The sequence below is a fragment of the Lissotriton helveticus genome, chromosome 1_1, assembly GCF_964261635.1.
Source record: "Lissotriton helveticus chromosome 1_1, aLisHel1.1, whole genome shotgun sequence".
NCBI classification, from domain to species: Eukaryota; Metazoa; Chordata; class Amphibia; order Caudata; family Salamandridae; genus Lissotriton; species Lissotriton helveticus.
Window position 1 is genome coordinate 919,902,686 of NC_136057.1, and position 7,765 is coordinate 919,910,450.

The window sequence follows — 7,765 nt, forward strand, 5'->3', positions numbered from 1 at the left end:
AAGTATTTACACAGAGCACTTCAGAGATCGGCAGAATTCAGCAAAGTCCCAGCCCTGGCCTCAGGGGTCTCACACACCTGAATCCCACCCCATTTGTGATACTCTCCGGCATCACCCTTGTAGGTAGCCCAAGGCGCTTTAGGTTTAAGCCCTGCCGTGCCCAGTCCGAACAGTCAATCAGGCTTTCACCTGACTGGCTTCCTTCTTGTCTCAGGGTGGTGTGAGGCCAGGAACCTTATGGACCCCACCTCACTCTGACGGGGCGGGACAGGATGAGGTGAAGAAGCCTCAGGCTTAAAGCTGAAGCCTGCACAGTAATGTACACTGCAGGCTTCAACTATGAATCCTGCTTCAGTGCCTGAGGCAGGATCAGCTGTGTACCTGCTCTGAGGGCCCATGGACCAATAGCCAAGAAACTAAAATGCAACTTAAAATGCCGCAGCCAAGGCAGTTGAAAGTACGTAAAAAATACAAGAGTGTGTGTGAGTGCCTGTGAGTGTGTGTGTAAGTGCGTGAATGTGTGTGTGTGCGTAAGCAAGTTATGCTTGCAAGTCTTATGCTTGCCAAGGCATACTAAAGATCATTCCTGCCATATGGGTTATCCATGCCAAAATGCTGGAGTTGGTATGTTAAGGTAATTCTTGACGTGTGGACACTTATGGGAAAATGCTGGCATACTGGAGGAAATTCTTGCATATGGGGCATCCATAGGAAAATTCTGTCTCTGGCTTACTACAAGTAATCCTTGGCGTGTGGGAAATCCATGGCAAAATGCTGATGTGGCACACTGGACATCATTCTTCACATAAGGGCAACCCATGGAAAAATGCTGGCACTGGCATATTGGTGGTAACTCTTAGCATATGTAGTATTCATGGCAAAATGCTAGAGCTAGTATATTAGAGGTCCTTTATAACACAAGGGGCACCCCTGGCATAAGGCTGGCACACTAAAGGTCATTTTACACGAATAGCAAAATGCTTGTGCTAGCATGCCGAACATAATTCTTGGCATGATTAATGTGGAGCGGGGCAGCGGGGGGGGACAACCATGGTAAAATGCTGGCACCGACATATTGCAGGTACATTTTGGACACATGTCACCCATGGTATATGGATGGCGACAATGGCAACATTCTGGCACAGGCAGTAATCATTGCCATAAGGAGGCACCCATTTAATGTGGGGTGGGGGCACCTACGACAAAATCCTGTCTTTGGCACAATATGGGGACTTATGGCCTTGCAGGGGTGGGGAGAACCCACTGCATATTTGGAAAAAACTTAAGTCAATTTAGGAAGCCTTAGGCTTCCTTGGCTTGACACACTAAATATTTAATGACTGGCCTTTTACAGCCTATGATTTCTAAGCAAATTCAGGTGAAAAATCTTTGTAAAATGAATACCCTATCTATCTGACAGTTTTCTCCAAAATTTGACAGGGAGAACCACCTCACCAATTCTCCCCCTCCCCCCTCCTTATTCCTCTTTAACCACTCCCAGCCCTCAGAGTAATCCAGCTGGCTGGCTTCACTTGCTGGAGTGCAAGGAGAGAATTACGCCTCACCACTTCCACAGATCACCAGCTGCCACTGGCAGGCCTGTCCGTAAGTAAACTCGAAAGGTGCCACCCACTCTTTTCAAGTCTTTGATTGACGACACTGAAAATATTAAAGTTATTTCTTTATAAGCTGCTTCCAATTACATATGGTTGCTCCACAGAACTCTGCATTGCACGCGCACTAGTTCAACTTTTGAGATCCAAAGACAGTTGAGGGGGACTTTTATACCTTCGTATTTTGTGCCACCAGTCCCCTCCCACACCATTCTCAAACATCAGCACAAGTAAACCAATAGGTCCACTTCTACTGTAACGCTATCTATGTCCCTTCTATATATATACATAGGAGGCTGCGAAGGCGAGGGCAGGGACGGGACATTTCAGAATGATTTGAAGGTTCCCAACACTTAATGGATTCACACATAAAAAAATATACAAGTATAAAAGGTAAAGTTCTAACAATTATTAACAAGTATCCTTTCAGTGGGAAAGAACACCCAACCAAGTGCAATAATAGACCTTTTTTTGGGGGCGGTGGGACAGTTGTTCCGCTGTGAGTCCAGAAGCCTCTGAATCTTCATGCTATGGGGATCGAAGAGATCCATAAATTCTCGAGGGATCACTTTACAATGAGAAACCTCGACGCCCTCAGCATTTGTTCACTGCACTTCACCGTTATAAAGTGCTCGGTGTATTAAAGTGTTTGGTGTATTAAAGTGCTCGGTGTATTAAAGTGCTCTGTGTATTAGGAGTGCCCTTAACACACTCAGGGTTCTTTGGAACGGTCAGATTTCTGTTGTGTCAATGCAAGTAAAGCATGTTCATTTTTCACGCTGCCCAGCACCATGGAATGTGTGCATAGCAGCAGATTCTAAGTGGGTAACTGATCGTCCCCTGACCCACATGCATGTCTGTCACTCACCGCCAGATGCATGTATGCGAGGAATGACAGAGGCAACCAATCATCTTGAGTTGTTATTTCCACCGAGTATAACTGGCTTCTGGAGAAAGCCAAGATGTATCGTTTATAATAACAGCAACAAAAAAAAAAGAACAGCAGCAACAACAAAACTACAAAAAATATCATAAACATATATAAATAATATCAGCCAAGTTTAATTTTGAATATTAATAATTTATATAAAAATACCATCGGGCTAATACAGTAACAATGACTATTGATAAATATTGAATAATAAGATTTACAATAATATTAAAATAATGCTTTTTATAGCAAACAAATAACAGAAATGTTAACCTCTTTTTATTAACTCTAAAATGGTGAAAGGACGAGTCACCTCTGCCTGAATTCAAGGGACGTTCCCTTAACATGCATCTATGCTGACGGAGTAGGACTCCTTGAGCAATCTAATTGGTTATGAAAAGGACACATCTTGGAAAGATAGTTTGCAATCTGATCACACGTCTTCTATGTGTAGCAAAGTTGTTGCATATGCTGAAGCTTTCCTCAGTTCAGGTCGTGTAACCTACATTTACTAAAACTGCGTGATCGTTTTCAAGTCAAGATCACTAGCTACTTTGCAAACTCTGCAGTACAAAGTATTTTAATTAAGCAAAGTTCAATAACTGGGAACAGCTGGAGACCACTCCCCCCAGCTGTGGGACAGGCATGCTTTCAAAAACACAGAAAACTGCTGCCTGTATGAATCAAGTATGAAAGACAGACGACAATTAGCTGCCAAGTAGTCCTGTCCTGCTATCCCATTCCTGAAATGTTAGCCAGTGCTTTGCACACCGAAATGTGAACTTTTATTTTTCCTATTAAAAGTTTGAGATACAGGTCCCAAACATGCAAAGTGTTGTTGGCTAAAATAAGACCAGATTAACTGAAGGTGTCACATAGGGCAATGAAGTAAAGCAACGGGTTTGTAATGTATGGCTCTCATAGAGAGCCCCTGTCGTTTATTTCAGTTTCTGAATCTCATAACCCACTGCTATGACATCACAACAGCTGATAACAAACCTGGTAACCCACTGTTGTGGTGTCATGAATGCCCTCTAGGCCAGGATGACAGGCCTCTCTGAGAGCCTGTCAGTGCAGCGCTGCTGCCTGCTTTGACTGACAGCAGGAAGCAGAGCTGTAGGCGAGGGAATGAAGGCTCGGAAGGTGGCCGGAGTTGGTCAAGAATAGCAGGTAAGTTTTTATTTTAATCTTTGGACAGGGATAAATAACAGAGGCCATGTTATGTAAAACTCCACCATTACTTCTCTGCCACCACGTAGCAGGTGGAAGCAGGGGCAGATGATTCTGGAGACCATACATAATGTTGCATGCATGTGCATGACATGTTGCATGTTGTTGTTGATGTTTGTATGAAGCTGTATTGTAATGAGATAGACACAAGCGTGATGAAGCCCGGGCAAGGGAAGGCGCAGCCGGACCCATTGGGGCCGGGGGCAAACGCCGCCGGAGGCTGGAAGCTCGCCTCCCGTTGCGAAGCCCACAAAGAAGGGGCGATCAGGATTGGCTGCCGCAAGGTAGCCAACCCCCCCCCCCCCAATCAGGGGGCGAGTTGGCAAGCAGCTGGGGGGATAAATAAAGGTGCAAGGCCCAAATATAGCCCCCCCCCAAACCCCCAGCCCCCCCCCCTTGTCTTCAAATGGTTTACCATCTTCCCCTGGCTGGCGACAGCCTATCAGTTTAGATGTAGGTAACAGCTGTATTGTCACATACCTGCTTTGGTGGAATCTATGGTTTTTCAAATAAATATGCAAGACGTATGTTGTTCTGTGCAGCCAGATGGTCTAGCGTTAAGTCGAATGTCAAGGATCTCATTTGGTTAATGGGGTGGGAATAGCGATACCCTAAATTATAGTAGCTGTAAATGGCTGAAGCTGACGTGACGAATCGTTGATGTGTAGCAAGCAAGGAGCTGCATACAACTATGGGATACAGAGCAAAGTGTTACGACTTCCCACTCTTTCATTACTCTGACGCTGCATGGAGGGTTTCATGTGGGCAGCCGCCATGGTCCACCGGGTTAGTTCTGAGTTTGTCGTCTCTGTGCCGAGTACTGGCAGCCAACTGTCTTGTTTAACCCAAGCCAGGCGCTGGGAAGTAATAGTCGAATCAGTAGTTAGCAATTCACAGGTTCAAATCTCACCAATTTTCCGCTACTAGGAGTGAGCGCTATATTCTCCCACAACTGTCACCAAGCGCAATAGTGCAGCCCATTGTTTTGCAGTACTACACAAATAACATGGGCACTAGATAGGGGCAGGCTCCAGGTAAATGGAGGTTAAGCTGTGTAGGGAGTGGTAGAGCTGGCATTTATTGGGGCGTACAGGATCTGGAGAGGGTGGCCCCTGCAGCATATAACTCAGGAACGGCCTGCAGACACCGGGCCGACGTGGATTTGGGGACATGTTATAGGAGGATCCTCCTGCGTCAGTCGGAAAAGCAGATGGGTTTCTGGTGAGGAAGGAGGAGAAGGGAGAGCAGGGGAGCTCCCTCCGATTGTAAAACCGTGGGTAGCGTGGCGGAAAAAACCCAGGGAAGATATACAAAAGAGAGAAAATGTACTAGAGGTAGATGGAAGGCATATTCAGTGTCCTTGGGATGCCTCACGGCAGGGGTACTGAGGGAGCTAAATTACAGGACACAGCCACGGGCTGAGTAGATGAGATGCTCACACAGGGCCCTTGGGATGCCACACGGCAGGGACCCTGAGGAGGAGGCGAGGGGCCAACAAAGGGTCCAGGACAAGCAGAACGACACTTGCAGCCGGGCAGGCCCTGACTGACACCCACCAAATTCGGTAGCAAGTTGAAGCCTGGAACCGCAGACACAGAGGCCTGGCCAAAGGGGCCCCTCGCAAAAGCTATACCGTTTAGAAGCAAATAACAACAACAAATGTAGAAAAACAATGGAAGGATACAATAACATGGACGTTATGAACGACCGAAGAAATTGAGAAATGTACAACCATGTTATGTCTAAATAAACTGCAACCTTTTAAGGCACCAAATCACGTTGTCAGTCATGTAATGAAAAGGTAAAAGAAACGCTATTAAGTGGGCAGAGGGGGGGGGGACTTGCCCCTGGGAGGTGTCGTGATGTCACTACCTGACCTCTGTCTGCGACAGGGCAGGCAGGAAGGGAAGGGGAGGAGGAAAGGAAGGAAGTGAGGGAGAGAAGGCAGTTGAGAGGTAAGCACGAAAGAATAAAGACGTGCTCAACCTACCTCTGTGGCTCCTGTGTTTATTTGGGGGAAAGAAGCGACAATGGCGACGAGGGTGGGATCTGGAATCGATTCCCACGTCGCTTAACCCCCGCCGCTCGTAAGCGGCCGAACACGCTGAGCCTGCAGCCTTTGCCTTCGCTGGTTCGGCGCGTGTGCGCGAAACGAAGACGCGCTCACACGCTGCCTGGCTGCCGCCGATGAGAGAGAGCGGAGCCCAGAAGCGAAGCTGCCCATCAAGGAGGAGTGGCGCTCGATACACGCCGCCCGTGCACAGTACCGGCCCTAGCTGTGGCCAAAGAAAAAAGAGCGCGAAACCGGAGAATGGAAAAGAAAGAGCGCGAAGACGCGCTGCAGTCAGAACCACAAGGGGTGAGTCTCTGCAACTGAATACTTAACCCCACTGTGCAGCGGACCCCCTAACTTACCGGCAAGCACCTTACAGCGCCCTTGCAAGTGGAATAGACTGCAACTAGACGAAGCCACGTGTCCCAAACGGCGGCCATCTTGAAGCCAGGCGCCACCCATAAACCTCCCTACACAAAATACGTGTCGGCCATTTTGAAGTCAGGCACCTGGAAGTAATCACCAATTCAACATTATTCAAGCCAAGCAACTGGGAATAAGTGTCCTTTGATTACTGAAATTAACACACATACCAAAAAAGAATGTCCACGCAACCCTCCTCAACCAGTGACTCAGGAGGGGCACCGGCATCACGAGCCTTACCGAGCAACCCGGCAGGAGGGACTCAAGGGCTCTCAACCATCATGGGAATATCATACCTCAGGCCACCTGAGCCCCTAGAACTCACCTCTGGCAGCAGCATGGGCCCCAAATGGAAAAGCTGGTCAGAAGATTTCGAGGACTATATGACTGGGTCACAGGTACAGGACCCCAAACAGAAACTGATTGCCCTACGAAACCTAGTGGGGAAGGACATTGCCCAAATCATTAAGGAGCTGCCTGATGCAGCCACTGCTTCATATGATGACGTCAAAGGAACTCTTGACCGGCAATTCTTGCACAAATACAACCTCGACTATGAGCGATACACATTCAACCTAGCCACGCAGGAAAAAGAAGAACGAATGTGCGACTTCATACTGCGCATACGACGGCTAGCTCGCCACTGCAACTTTGACGACTTCAACACTGAAGATGCCCTACGGCTTCGCATAATTGAAGGATGTCAGTCTGAGTCCCTACGGCGGCGTCTACTGAAAAAACACTACTCCTTGGCGGAAATTGAAGAAATGACGCGCATAAACGATCAGGCAGAAGACCACGCTAAGAAAATGGAGACAAACAAATCGGACAAGAAGGAACAAGCATTTAGGCTCCACGCCCACAAGGATCAGAAACATAAGACTGATCGCCGAAAATCGAGCAAGTCATCGTACCACGTGTCATCTCGGAGACCGGAGGCAGACCATAGATCACGAGAAGCACGACGTGCCAAACCCAACAAATCTACATCAGCCTGCTACAGGTGCGGACAAGACTATCTACACTCAGGCCAATGCCCAGCCATGGGGCAGCGCTGCCACCGCTGAGGCAGGGATAATCACTTTGAAAATGTTTGCCAGTCCAGGTCGTCAAGACAAAGTTCACCGCGCTCGGGACGCAGATCGTCACGGCCTCGATCTTCAGCACGTCATCATGCACGGGCAGTAAAAGAGCGGGAAAGGCGCTCGACCAGCTCTTCCCGATCCAGCGATCACTCACTCAGATCACGTCGGTCACGACGATCGAGGTCAACATCCAGTGACTCAGTGACACATACACCGGTGTCCCAAGACAGTGATGAGTACATCTGTATGGTCTCTGACCCAGACCGTCTACGGAAATACCCAAAACTGGACATCCGGATAGGCGATCATCCAGCCAAATTTGTCCTAGATTCAGGCGCCTCGCTGAATTACATCTGCGCCCTAGAATACCAAAGCATGAAACCACGACCGGCGCTAGAACCGGCAGCAGTAAGAATATTCACGTGGATGT